The sequence below is a fragment of the Rhinatrema bivittatum genome, chromosome 5, assembly GCF_901001135.1.
Source record: "Rhinatrema bivittatum chromosome 5, aRhiBiv1.1, whole genome shotgun sequence".
NCBI classification, from domain to species: Eukaryota; Metazoa; Chordata; class Amphibia; order Gymnophiona; family Rhinatrematidae; genus Rhinatrema; species Rhinatrema bivittatum.
This window is the reverse complement of record NC_042619.1, coordinates 88786658-88802008: the sequence shown is the minus strand read 5'-3', so window position 1 is coordinate 88802008 and position 15351 is coordinate 88786658.

Genomic DNA, 15351 nt, shown 5'->3' with positions numbered 1-15351 from the left:
CCTCAGCACAGTTTTTCATAATAATAAAAGGAAACTCATGTGAGAGGAGGTGGTGGGAGCTGCTGCAGGGTCTTAAGCATGTGACAGGCAGCTGGAGGACCCATGCTGAATTACATTTCTAAAGTTACTGCAGCTGGGTCAAGGTGCCACAGCTCTATATAATAAGCAGGTTGGAGGAGAGGGTATTTTTATTTATTTGTATGATTTATATTCTTCCTTTCAGACACTTCAGAGAGGATTACATTCAGGTACTGTAGGTAGGTCCCTATCCCCAGAGGGCTTACAATCTAGAATCCTCATTTACTAAGCAATCTTCCCATAGATACAGATTGGGAGAAAAGTCTTAGTAAATCAGGTCCCAAGTTTGTACTTGAGGCAACGGAGGGTGAAGGGACTTATCCAAAGTCATAAGGAGCAGAGTAGGATTTGAACCTTGGTTCTCTGGTTCACAGCATACTGCCCTAACCACTAGGTCCTTCGTGCCTCATAAGAACATAGGAACATGCCATACTGGGTCAGACCAAGGGTCCATCAAGCTTAGCATTCTGTTTCCAACAGTGGCCAATCCAGGCTACAAGTACCCAAAAATGAAATATAACCCATGCTACTGATAGCAGTAGCTATTTTCTAAATCAACTTGAGTATTTATTTATTATTTTTATATACCAACATTTGATCTCAATTGAGATATCATACCAGTTTACATGCAGGTACTATAGGTATTTCTCTATCCCCAGAGAGCTTACAATCTAAGTTTTTTGTACCTGAGGCAATGGAGGATAAAGTGACTTACCCAAGGTCACAAGGAGTGACAGTAGGACTTGAACCCTGGTCTCCTGGTTCATAGTCCACTGCTCTAACCACTAGGCTATTCCTCCTTCCTAATTAATAGGGATGTGAATCGTTTTTGAACAATTAAAATTATCGTCAGATAATTTTTAAATCGTCCTAAATCGTTAGAGTGCACGATACAATACAAATGCCCCAGATTTATCGTCAGGGGCATTTGTATTGTATCGTTAAATAGAGCACGGGAATTATTTGGGGGAGGGCGGGAAAACCGGCACACCAAAACAACCCTAAACCCACCCCAACCCTTTAAAACCAATTCCTTACCCTCCCGAACCCCCCCAAAATGTTAAATTACCTGGTGGTCCAGTGGGGGGGGGGGGTCCCAGCGCAATCTCCCGCTCTCGAGCCATCGGCGCCATTTTGGCTGCCACTAATTAAAATGGCGCCGATGGCCCGATAAAAAAAAAAAAAACACCCGACCCTTTAAATCAACCCCCCTTAGCCTCCCCCACCCTCCCGACACTTTTATTTAGGGAGGCCCGCGTCGCTAAAAAAAAACCAACAAACCCTCCCGACCCCCCGAAAACCTTTTAAAATTACCTGGTGGTCCAGGGGGGTCTCGGGGAGAGATTTCCCGTTCCCAGGCATCAGCTGTTCTAAAAAAAAATGGCGCCGATGCCCCTTTGCCCTTACCATGTGACAGGTTATCCGTGCCATTGGCCGACCCCTGTCACATGGTAGGAGCACTGGATGGCCGGCGCCATCTTTAAAGATGGCGCCGGCCATCTTTACTCATCAGCCCCTATAGAGGCCCCCCTGGATCTCTCCTCTCCCCGAGGCCCCCCTGGACCACCAGGTAATTTTAAAAGGTATTGGAGGGGGGGGGGGGGGTTTAGCGGTGCGGGCCTCCCTAAAAAAAAAATTAGCGATATGAATTGGAATCGAAAACGATTCCAATTCACATATCTTAATGATCAGATTTTCCCCCCCAGCCGAATCTGATCGTTAAGACGATCTGGCACACGATTCACATCTCTACTAATTAATAGCAAGTAATGGACTTCTCCTCCAAGAACTTATCCAAACCTTTTTTAAACCCAGCTATACTAACTGCACTAACCACATCCCCTGGCAACAAATTCCAGAGTTTAATTGTGCATTGAGTGAAAAAGAACTTTCTCTGATTCGTTTTAAATGTGCTACATGCTAACTTCATGGAGTACCCACTAGTCCTTCTATTATCCGAAAGAGTAAATAACTGATTCACATTTACCTGTTCTAGACCTCTCATGATTTAAACACCTCTAACATATCCCCCCCTCAGCCATCTCTTCTCCAAGCTGAACAGTCCTAAACTCTTTAGTCTTTCCTCATAAGGGAGCTGTTCCATCACCTTTATCAGTTTGGTTGCCCTTCTCTGTACCTTCTCCATCGTAACTATATCTTCTTTGAGATGCGGCGATCAGAATTGTACACAGTATTCAAGGTGCGATCTCACCATGGAGCGATACAGAGGCATTATGACATTTTCCGTTTTATTCACCATTCCCTTCCTAATAATTCCCCCCCACATCCTCCTCCTTTCCCTCTTCCTATAATTCTGATGACTTGAGGGGGTGAATTGGGAGTCATCACCCCGACCTTCCAATTAATTCGGGGGGGGGGGGGGGGACCCCTTCCCCATTTCCTATGGGAGCCCAAAATTAAAATCCGGCCCTGAATTAACCCTGAAATAAATCTGTTCCCTATCTAATCCTCTTCCACAATATAATGGCAGATTTGGTGCAAAGGTTAGGGCAAAGTCACTACACAGGAAAAATACACTTTCTACATTAGCAAATGTTGATCCAAAATTTGGCAAATCACAAAAGCAAAGCTCCTGGTGGCTATATCCAGACATAAATCCAAACAGTCACATATACAGTACAAATCATTAGCAGACAGCTTTCTCTGATTCTCCTAAACCCCTATCAGGATAATCCTTAAAGATCTCAGGCCACAAACTTTCTTCTTCTGATACCTGAATACAAGCTAAATGCACAAGGGCATTTTGCCTGCAAAAGAATGAAATAAGAATCTTTTCACTCCTGTGTTTTCACCAATGAGAATCCTCTGGTAATTCACACTGGTACAGCTTCTGCTACTTCCTTGATGCAGAACGTCTTCACTACTGATCTGCTGCTAAATGTAAATCCACTTCTCTCACAAATTTAACTTCCACTGAAACAAGGAGTATGGAGAATACTCTCTTTTACTAGAAATCCACACCAGATTTCTGCTCAGAGCCTGTCACAACTGCTCCAAGGTAAAGATGTCCAGGAAAAAATATTTTGATTATTTTTTCTTTTTTTTTTTTTTTTGGGGGGGGGGGGGGTGTTACCCCGAGTTTCATTTCATTTAATATTTGTTTCTATAGTTTGCAGAAGCAAAAATAAAATGAAACAAAATAACCAAAATGGGCCCTCCCCAGGCCACCTTGTACCTCATCTCTCTCACCCCCAAAAAATTGCCAGAATCAGGATATTCTTAAGCTCCCACTTACTCTGTCCATGGGGATCCACAGAAGCGGCTGGCCTGAGGCCTAGAGACAGTCCAATGCCTTGGCCTTGCATAGGCCCAGGCCTAACACCTTGGCCTAAGCCCAGATCCGATGTCAGGGCCTAGGTCTAGGCCTGGATGTGCTGGGGACTCAGCCTAGGCTTGGGCCCAATACTGAGACCCATTCTAGAGGCCGGGTCTTGAATGTACATTAGGGTGGCCCTTAGTTGTATATGATTTTGTGACCTGAAATATTTTTCATCTCCCAACCCCCAAAATTTTTCCAATCCATGTAAAAGTACTCTCTGTAAAATTTCAGCTCAATCAGATAAATCTGCCACCATCCGCTGCTCTCAAGCGCTGAAAGTGGCTGCAGCAGGGGCCTGGCGATGGCAAAAGCACTCCCAATCTTAGTGCCGCAGGTATCGTTGCCTTGGCATGGGGCTTGCGAGGGAAGGCCGGCGGGGAGGTCCCGGAGCTCAAATCGCTTCCTCCCTTGCCAGTGACATCATCACCGGAAGTCCATGATGGTGTATTCTTTTGTTCTGTAGTAGGGATGTGAATCGTTTTTTGACGATTTAAAACAATCATCAGATATATTTTAAATCGTCAAAAATTGTTAGAGCCGCGATACAATAACAATTCCCCCAATTTATCGTCAAAAATCGTAAATCAGGGGAGGGCGGGAAAACCGGCACACCAAAACAACCCTAAAATCCACCTCGACCCTTTAAAAGAAATCCCCCACCCTCCCGAACCCCCCGAAAAGGTTTTAAATTACCTGGGGTCCAGTGGGGGGTCCCGGCGCGATCTCCCACTCTCGGGCCATGGCTGCGTTAAGAGAAATGGCGCTGGTGGCCCTTTGCCCTTACCATATGACAGGGCAAAGGTAGCACCGGCACCATTTTGGTTCCTGTGACCCGACGTCACGAGTGCAGGAGATCGTTCCCGGACCCCCGCTGGACCCCCAGGGACTTTTTGCCAGCTTGGGGGGGGGCCTCCTGACCCCCACAAGACATGCCAAAAGTCCAGCGGGGGTCCGGGAGCGACCTTCTGCACTCGGGCCGATTTGCCAATATTCAAAATGGCGCCGGCGCTACCTTTGCCCTCACTATGTCGACATAGTGAGGGCAAAATGGCGCCGGCGCTACCTTTGCCCTCACTATGTCGACATAGTGAGGACAAAAGTAGCGCCGGCGCCATTTTGAATATTGGCAATACGGCCCGAGTGCAGAAGGTCGCTCCCGGACCCCCGCTGGACTTTTGGCAAGTCTTTTGGGGGTCAGGAGGCCCCCCCAGGCTGGCCAAAAGTCCCTGGGGTCCAGCGAGGGTCCGGGAGCGATCTCCTGCACTCGTGACGTCGGGTCACAGGAACCAAAATGGCGCCGGCGCTACCTTTGCCCTGTCATATGATAAGGGCAAAGGGCTACCGGCGCCATTTCTCTTAAACGCAGCCGTGGCCAGAGAGTGGGAGATCGCGCCAGGACACCCCCCCCCCCCCACTGGATCCCAGGTAATTTAAAGCATTTTGGGGGGGTTCGGGAGGGTGGAGGATTTATTTTAAAGGGTCGGGGTGGGTTTTAGGGTTGTTTTGGTGTGCTGGTTTTCCCGCCCTCCCCCGATAAAACGATTTTTTAACCTAAAAAACTAAGACGATCAGATTCCCCCCCCCCCCAGCCAAAATCGATCGTTAAGACGATCGATCACACGATTCACATCCCTATTCTGTAGTATTCCTTTTGCAAATTAATAGGGATTTGGGATTTTTTTTTAGTTTGTTGAGAATTTTTTTCTTCTGTTTTCTGATATAAGTAATAAATCTCATCCTTTCTTTTTTGCTTCAGTTTTGTTTTTCTCTTTTTTTTCTTGTGACCTTATACTTGGCAAAGGTTTGCTGTACATTTTGGATTTTTGTTTCATTTTCATGTTTTTTCCTATTGTGTGTAAATATTGCCTAATGCTAGAGTATTTTTTTATATTTAGAATGTACATGGTAACAAGATAGTTTTAACAAATGAAAGGATTCTGGAGTGGATGTTGATAGGATGTTGGAATAGAGCCTCTGACTAAAGGATCAATGGATGAGACATCGATACCTGTAGAGGTGCAGCACACCTCGTTCATTCCTTTGACACAAAGGAAGACCAGGGCACCAGTGAGAAAGGATCCACACAACTGCCTAGATGACAGACAGAGGAAACTGGGAAATCTGAGCTCAGGGGACTATGTGCATAGGCCTTCTAGTGGGATTGATGAAGGAAATTATTTGCATGCATTGTTTTGAGATTTTAAACTGTGTTCTTTACATAAAATTATTTAAATTGCTGCATATGTATTCTTTCATTTTGTTTTTTTCTTTGAGTTATATATTACCCTCCTCCAAAAAGGGCCCAGGGTGGCTTACAGTAAGAAATACATAAATACTTCATATTTATGTATTTAAAATACATAAATACTTCATACATGCACAGCAAATATATCAAAACAAAAGCAGAAATATTAGATACAATAAGATGTAGATTACATTAACATAAAGTAAGAGCTATCCCTTCCCCATCCTTCCTCTCACTAAAGGACAGGACAACTAACAATATCTAATACCATTTGCACTCAACCTTCCCCCACTGCACCTGCTGGCTCTTATGCAGGCCAATGCAGAAAGGTGAGTTCAGCCGAACACTCCTTTCTGCTTAAACTTCAACGTGCATTTTGTGTGCAAAACTTACTGCCAATGCAGCAAGGAGTTTTGGGCACAGAAAATGTGTGATTCTAAATGGGAGAACTACTTAGCACCCTCACATTGAAATCCCATGCAAATGAGGACATTAAACAGTACTCCCTAATGCAGAGAGACTGCATCTGGCCAGCACACCTTTTTTAGCACTGGAAGCAGCTGTGGGTCAGAGCTGGAGTTAAGTTTCCAGTGCTACTGCGCTGCCAGTTAAAACCTCTAAAAAGGGGAAAAAATGTTTATGAAAAGTTTTAAAATGTCCACAGATAAATACTATAGTTATATGGCTAAATAGCAGTTGCTGCCACTTTCTTAATACATGCATGGCACCCGCAAGGGGGGCGCCATGCAATACGCAAATTAGGGGGTCACACTAGCAAGGAGGCACAAGGGTCGCTAGCGCAACCTTAGCGCCTCTTTGCTAATGCGACCCTGCGGTTAAAGGTGGTCTGCCGGTTTTGAACACCAACGCCGATAAACTCGGCCTCGGTTTTCATAACTGCAGTCAGCTGGTTATGAAAACTGATGCCAAGCATATAGGCATCGGTCTTCAAAGGGGCCCGCAGAGATTTTTTTTTACTTTTAAAAAAGTACAGAAAAGCAGCTCCTTTTTTATTTACTTTTACTCTGCTCCCCTATCTAACCTCTAATCTTCCTATTACACTAAACTTATAACCACTGTTTTATTGCTTGTTGCTTGAGTGTCTGACACTACTGGCAGTGTCATTACTTGCAAATGGTTCAAGAACCAAAGCAAGAATCCAGGATATATCTCTATAAGAATTATGTATACGGGACCCCAATCAATTTGCATGGATGGAACAGGGGCTGCAGCTCCGCTCATCCCTGATCTAGAATGTCTTCAACTTCTTAGTTGTTTAGAAAAGATGACGTTTATTTTGGAGATATTTTCACTCAATTCTACTAGTTTCCAGGATTGACTTGGTATGCTTTTGGGTGTTGACACATGTGCTGCAAGGAATGTGATTGACGGCGTCAGGTACCCCATGGGCCAGTTTGGAAAAAATTCCCAGGGCAGGTATTTTCCTGCAATCTGCCCCTGGTTTGGGCACACTAATCTCCTTCCTAAATCAGGTGCTAGTCTAGCACGGTATAAAAAGTGTGTAAACTTGTGTGCTAGGTTGAACGCATTTTAGTGCATCGGCCCCAGAGTCTTTGTGCTCAGCTACTTGCATCTGCCGAACGCTCTGGTTGCTTTGCGGCTTGTGCTGATTGTCGAAGGATGAGTTGCAGCCACGCTGGTTGCTCTGTGCCCGCTGTGGGAAACAAAAATCAGACAACTCCCTTCTCTGGGAATAGTTATTTATTAGTGAGCATAATTCAGTGAAATCATTATAAAAGATCTTTACATGACCACTTGCAAATGGGGTGACATACATATAATAGGCACACCCCCCACAGAATCTCAAAGGAAAACTAGTTTCCTACCTGATAATTTTCGTTCATGTAGTACCACGGATCAGTCCAGACACCGGGTTTTGCCTCCGCACCAGCAGATGGAGACAGAGCGAGATTTGACGGGCTCTGCCACATATACCAGGGTGCCACCCACAGCCTCTCAGTCTTACGTAATGTCAAAGCAGAATGGAACAACCAAACTACCTAACTTAACTATACTTCGCCTATAAAGGCCGAGTCCAAACCCCCAACTGGAACAGAACTCTCAGAACCAAAGGAATGAACGATAATATAATATAACGAATATTCAGTTAAAAGGAACATACGAGCGGACTCTCCATTACTTCAGAATACATACAGACATGGGTGGGTCCCTGGACTGATCCATGGTACTACAGGAACGAAAATTATTTATTTATTTTATTTATTTATTTTATTTAAATTCTCTTATATACCGATGTCCGTCAACACATCGCATCAGAATCAAAATTATCAGGTAAGAAACTAATTTTCTTTCCCTGTACGTACCCGGATCAGTCCAGACACCTGGGATGTACCAGAGCCAACTTACCGAGGGTGAGAACCAGAGAGTCCCGCTCGGAGCACTCCCTCACCAAATCCACCCGAAGTCTAGGTTTGGACATCCAGACGGTAATGCCTTGCAAAAGTATGCAACGACTTCCAAGTAGCCGCCCTGCAAATTGCCTGAGGTGACACTTGAAAAGATTCCGCCCAAGAAGCAGCATGAGACCGCATAGAATGAGCCTGAAGGCCCACTGGAAACAGTTTTCCCACGTAGCAAATATGCCGACCCAATGGCCTCCTTGAGCCATCGAGCTATCGTAGTTTTCGAGGCCGCACTTCCTCTCTTCGGACCACTCCACAACACAAAAAGATGGTCAGACACACGGAAAGGATTCGTAACCTCGGGATATCGCAGCAGCACCCTGAAAACATCCAGTTTCCGTAAATCCCGTGCCATAGGATCGGACCGCTCCACCTCGGGGAAAGAAGGGAGCTCAATAGACTGATTCAAGTGGAAAGAAGACACCACCTTTGGCAGAAAGGAGGGAACAGTCCTCAAAGACACCCCCGAATCAGAGATCCGCAAGAATGGGTTCCCTACATGACAAAGCCTGCAATTCGGATACTCGCCTAGCCGAAGAAATCGCAACTAGAAACACCACTTTTAGTGTAAGATCCTTCAGCGTCGCCCTCAAAAGGCGGTGAACATAAGGCCGAAAGCACCCAGTTTAGGTTCCAGGAAGGCAAGGATGACGAAGCGAAGAACGCAAATGCTTAGCCCCACCGAAGAAAATGCACCACATCAGGGTGTAAAGCTAAGGATATCCCGTGAACCTTACCCCTGAGACAACCCAGTGCCGCCACCTGGATCCGGGGGGAACTGCAAGATAGACTTTTAGAAAGACCTGCCTGAAGAAAACCTAGGATGTCGGAAACCGATCCCCGCGTGGGATCCACTACCCGAGCCGCGCACCAGTCTTCAAATATTGTCCAGACCCGAACATAAGCTAAGGATGTAGACAGTTTCTGCGACCTCAATAAGGTAGCCACCACCGCATCGGAATAACCTTTATTCTTCAAGTGCTGCCTTTCAAAAGCCATGCCGTGAGACAGAAATGATCCGTCTCCTCCAAACGGACGGGGCCTTGATGAAGAAGAGCCGTGGACTTCTGAAACCGAAGCAGCGTCTCGACCGCCAAGTTGAGTAGATCCGCAAACCATGGACGCTGCGGCCACTCCGGCGCCACCAAAATCACCTCTGTCGGGTGAAGTTCTATGCGCCAAAGCAACTTGCCTATCAGGGGCCAGGGAGGAAACATGTACAGCAACACGTTTGTTGGCCAGGGAAGGACCAGGGCATCGACTCCCTCGGCCCCTCTCTCCCTGTGCCGGCTGTAGAACCATGGAGCCTTTGCATTTTGGAAGGTGGCCATCAGATCCATGTGTGGCGGGCCCCACCACTCGCAGACTAGCTGAAACGCCTCATCGGCTAATTCCCACTCTCCGGGATCCAGATGGTACCGACGGAGGAAGTCTGCCTGTATGTAGTCTACCCCGGTGATGTGAGATGCTGCAATGTTGCTGAGATGTCGTTCCGCCCAGTGATATATGAAGACTTTGGCTCAGGCCTTTGGCTCATTCAGCTTCTCCCAGAACCCTTTGCTGTCTGACTTAACTGAACCTGCTGGTATACAATGAATTTTTAACTGACCTCAGATTCAAGACTTTGGAAGATATCTGGAATACCTGTAGGCTCTACAAAGCCTATAATTAAAAGGTCATGAGGTTATCGATGGCAGATGGCTGAAACTGTATTCTTTGCTTATCTGGCTCCAAGAGACTCCAACTGAAATCAGAGTTTCTCCCTGCCCCCTGGAGATGAAATGCTTGAGCTATCGACAGAATAAAGAAATTCAGAAGAAACAGGGCACACATCAAAAGCAAGGCCAGAAACAAAGGAACCTTCATAAGGGTGGGGATTTCTCAGGCTAAAGAAGGTTAGCTTATTACACTGTCATACGTGATCCTCGTCACAGGCATCCTCGTCATAAGTGATCCTCGTCACAGGCATTTTCTATGTATGGTTTAAACCTATAAAATACAGCTTTTACAAGATACTGAGAGAGACAGGCTGCAGTGCTTTCCCCTGTGTTGAAGTTCTGACGGTCTGTATCTCCCAAGGATATGCAATAATAAATTTATCTTTGCTTTTACTAAATTCCTTGTGATATCCTTGTGTGTCCTGTAGCAGAGAAGCGCCGTGTACACAGTCAGATAATATATACACCAGCTTATCAAGTGTTGCGCCTCCGTCGCAACTAGTCGACTCCTGGTTCCTCCTTGGCGATCGATGTATGCCACTGTGGTTGCATTGTCTGACAAGACTCTTACCAACTTCCCCCGAAGAATCGATAGGAAGGCTTGCAGGGCCAGAGCCACCGCCCTGGTCTCCAGGCGGTTGATGGACCACTGAGACTGTGCTCTGGACCACTGCCCCTGTACAGACCTTCCCAGACAAACCGCTCCCCGGCCGGAGAGACTGGCATCTGTGATGATCTCTGTCCAGTTGGGCATCATCAGGGGTACTCCACACGTCAGATGATCCGAGACCAGCCACCAGTCGAGACTGGCTCTCACCTGGTCCGTAAGCGGAAGGGGTAGATGGAACTGCTCTGACACAGGATTCCAGCGGGACAGCAATGCGGATCATAAGGGATGTAGATGTGTGAAAGCCCAGGGAACCAAAGCTAGCGTGGACGCCATGGAACCCAAGACCTTCAGATAATCTCTCACCTGCATCTGTAGGGACAACAGGTGCCTCACTTGACTCTACAGCTTGACCACTCGTTCGGTGGTGAGGAATACTTTGCCCTGCCTTGTGTCGAAAAGAGCTCCCAGGAACTCCAGGGACTGTGTAGGGGTCAAACGACTTTTGGCAAGGTTGACCACCCAACCGAGAGACCGCAAAAGGTGAAGAACCCGGCTGACTGCTGTCTGACACAGAAGCTCGGACTTCACTTGAATCAGCCAATCGTTCAAGTAGGGATGTACCAGAAAACCCTCCCTCCGAAGTTGAGCCGCAACCACCACCATCACCTTGGTGAACGTGCGGGGAGCGGTGGTGAGGCCGAAAGGGAGAGCTCGGAACTGATAATGCCTGCCTAGAATGCAGAACCTGAGGAACCTCTGGTAAAAGGGCTATATGCCGATATGGAGATATGCTTCCGTGAGGTCTAGAGAGGCCAAAAACTCGCCTGGCCGGACTGAGGCAATAACCGAGCGAATAGTCTCCATTTTGAAACGTGGTATCCGAAGACACCTGTTGATCCTTTTTAAGTCTAATATCGGTCTGAATGTCCCCTCCTTTTTGGGGACTATGAAGTAAATGGAGTAGCGGGCCCTGCGCTGTTGCTCGGCTGGAACTGGAACTATGGCCCCCAAGTCCCGTAGGCGGTGTAGAGTTCCCTGCACCACCTCTCGCTTTTCTCGGTACTCGCAGGGAGAGATGAGGAACTGGTCTGCAGGAGTCTGTACAAAATCTAAAGCGTAGCCTTGACTTATCACAGTAAGGACCCACTAGTCCAACGTTATTTTGGTCCACTCCTCAAAGAACAGCGACAGTCTGGCTCCCACATTTGGTACTGGGTGAGAAACCTGAAGAGAGGAATGGACCGGACGTATCTCATTGCGAGGTCTTAGTACCTGCCCCCGATTGAGGGTTACTTTGTTTGCCGAATTGTCTGCTGCGAAAGGACTGAGGCCGTCTGGATGAACTTGTGTGGTAAGACGACCTGGAAGACCTCGCTGGACGAGACCTCCTGTTCCCCCAGAACAGAGTTCTGGTGGAAAATGAGCCCCGAGACCGAGGCCTGACCTCTGGAAGTTTATAAGCCTTCTTTTCTCCTAGCGATTGCATCAAATCATCCAACTCCTTGCCAAACAACAACTTCCCTTTCAAGGGAAGGGAAGCCAGGTGGGCCTTGGAAGAGCCGTCCGCAGCCCAATTCCAGAGCCAAAGGAAACGGCGCGCAGAAACCACGGAGACCATGGATCTGGCCGACGTGCGCAGGAGATCATACAACGCATCTGCGCTGTAAGCGATCACCGCCTCCAGGCGATTTGCCTGAGCAGCTTCTCCTTCCGATAGATTGGCATTGGCCTGGAGTTGCCGAGCCCAGCGAAGGCCCGCCCGCAGTGCAAAGTTACTACATATTGTCGCGCGGACACCCAGTGCAGACACCTCAAAGACCTTCTTGAATTGAAGCTCCAGCTTCCTGTCCTCTAAGTCCTTAAGAGCTGTAGCCCCTGTAACTGGAATCGTGGACCTCTTTGTCACAGCCGACGCTGCTGCGTCCACCCTAGGAAGGCGAAGAAGCTCCAAAGCGTCCTCTGGGAGAGGATATAGCTTGTCCATAGCCTTGCTTACCTTCAGACCCAAATCCGGGGTGTCCCATTCCTTGAAGAGAAGATCCGTCGCCGAGAAGTGGAAAGGAAAAGACACCGTAGGACCCCTGAGGCCTAACAAGACTGGATCCATAGCTCCCAGACGGGACTCTGCCGGTGGAGCCTCTATTCCGAGCTCCTACAGGATGGCTGGGATGAGCAGTGCCAGCTCATCCCTCTTAAAGAGATGTACCACCCGCGGGTCGTCCCCTTCCATCGCTTGTGCTCCTTTGCTGGTACCTGGCCCCAGGGGCCTTACCTGCAGATCTGTCTCATCCTGAGATGTGGAATCCGTGTCCATCCCCGGTGGGGCGGACTGTAACGGTCTTTTATCTTTAGGTGGGTCCGAGTCCCCCGGGACTTATTCCTTTTTCGTCTCTCCTGGGACTTCGGCTGTAGCCCCAGCTTCCCAGGAGCCAACTTTCTCCCAGCTTTCTTGGCCTTAAAAACTTTGTGCATAAGTAGCATAAACTCTGAAGAAAAAGAAGATTCCAAGGATGAAGCGTCCCCAGGGCTATCCTCCTGCAAGGGAGAGGCTTCTCCCGCCGGAGCGCCCCCCCCCCCCCCCCCCCCCCCCCCGGTGGGAGCTGCTGAGGAGAAAGCGTGGGAGGTAGCATCCCCTCCCCCAGCGCTGACCGCGTGGCTTCTCGTAAGGAGCCCAAAATGGCCACCGTTCCCGTGCTCAGTGGGAACGGATCTTCAACCCCTGAATCACCCGGTCCGGCGTGCACCAGCGAACGCGGCGCCCGAATCAGACCCCCCTGACCGGGATCGGATGAACCCTCGCTGCCCTGCACGCAGCCGAAACACAGGCCTTCGCACGAAAGACGCATGCATGGCACGATAACCCCCGGGGCATCTCCCCCAGCGCCGCTTGCAAACAGTAGCCGAAATTAAACTAAATTGAAACTAAACCAAATAACGAACGACTGTAGCGGAGAGTCGGCATGCACAGAAAAAACAAACTTTTTTTTTTACAGAGAAAATTTGCCATTTGCTGTCCCTGGTACTGGACCTCCTACTCCAGTGGGGGGTGAGTGAGCCGGGCTCCCCGGTATCACCCCCGACGCTGCTAACCAGATGGGGCCGGGTCCTCAACCCTTAGCAGCGGCCTTGACCAGTGGGGGGATGGTCCCCTCAGAACCTTCCAACCCCCTGGGAGGATCTCAGAAGCGACAAGGGACTTGACTTGACCTTCTAAAATTTTGCCTTTTTTTTTTTGTAAACTTTAAAGGAAAAAAACTGATCAAAGCAAACAGATCCTGACTAAATACTAAACTACCAAAAACTTTACAATCAGGGATCCCCAGAGACTGTGGGCTCAGCACCTGCACCATCTGCTGGAGACAGAGTAAGACTGAGAGGCTGTGGGTGGCACCCTGGTATATGTGGCAGAGCCTGTCAAATCTTGCTCTGTCTCCATCTGCTGGTGCAGAGGCAAAACACAGGTGTCTGGACTGATCCGGATATGTACAGGGAACAAGGAATTTATACTGTTTTTGCTAGCTGAAGTCCTGGTTTTACTTCCCCCCTTTTTGACCACACTGATAAGCGCATTCTTGCTTGTTCCACCCCTTTTAGTTATCTCTTCCTTTGCAACTGGGAGGGGCCCCTTTCCTCCATCCCCTGATGCTTATGTGTCTGGCAGGTCTTTGTACATGCGTTTTCTAAAAGGCATGGCTACAATATCTTATCTTGTAAGAAGCTAATTTGCACAGAAGCAGAATTTTAAAAGAAGAAGGGGGATTAGTTCTAACCTCATGCCTTCACTTTATGCTTTGTCAGGAAGAGGCCCCTAACTGCTTTCCCGGCATATTCTGGGCAAAGGCATCTAGAAAGGGAAGTTCTCTTTAGCAATGTTTAAAGATCATTTTAAACAAAAAGATTTTTAATATCTGGCTTAATTACTGAGATGGCAACATTAAAAGTCATTTGTCACACCCCTGATGCTGGATGAATAGAAGACGAGCTGCTGCAGGCCCAGCAGAGAGCTATTGTACTCAGTGTTTAGCCTTTTTGTTCCGAAATTTGGTACTTTTTCAACCCAATGGAGACTTTACAAACGTGAATACAAAAAAAAAAGAGAGCTTATTTAGCTATTTTTTTAAATGTAGGGACAAATCTGACAACTGTTTCATATTTTTTAAATCTCCATCAAGGTCTCACACAACTAAGGATCCAAATTCTCTGAAGCAAAAAAAACCAAAAAACCCAACAGTCTTTCAGCAACTCCCCCCTCCCTTTTTGGGCTTCTGATGACGTATTCATTTCCATCGACCAATCCTATTCAGGAAAGGTCCAGGGGTCGGGTAAACTGAATAGAACACAGCCAATGGGGAAGCGCTGGTGGCTGCCTACTGGGAAGCGAGCTTCGGCCATAGGAAGGGAGGGGCCGACTCAGCGAGGAAGTGCTTGTGCTGTCCCGGTAAGGTGTCTGGGCTGAGCTGGGAGAGGCGGTGTAGCTGGTGAGTGCCCTAGGGGGGTCGAAGGAGGAATTAGGCGAGGGTGCTGCTGCAGGCTGAGGAAGACCTGGCGATAAGCACAATAATTTTACAGGATGATGCCGGTCTGTGGGAGGAGAGGCAGTGGCTGATTGAGCAGTAGCACAACAGATGCAGGCGTGGGTGTGTCTGAGAGAGAGCGTAAAGTTCCTAGTTGGCACCCTGCAGAACCTTAGTTCCAGCTACTCCGTACCCAAGCTGGAGACTTTTCGCAATAAATCTAGTGACTTTATTCAATTAGGAGTTGGCAGTGCTGCTGCTGTTCTTCCAGGTACCGGGATCCGGAAATGGTCTTAGAAGCCAAGCTCCACCTCTGCCCATGCTGCAGCCTCCCAGATCCACACCAATCAGAGTTGCCAGGTTTTCATGAAAGAACAAGCACTTTTTTCCAAAAAAACAAGC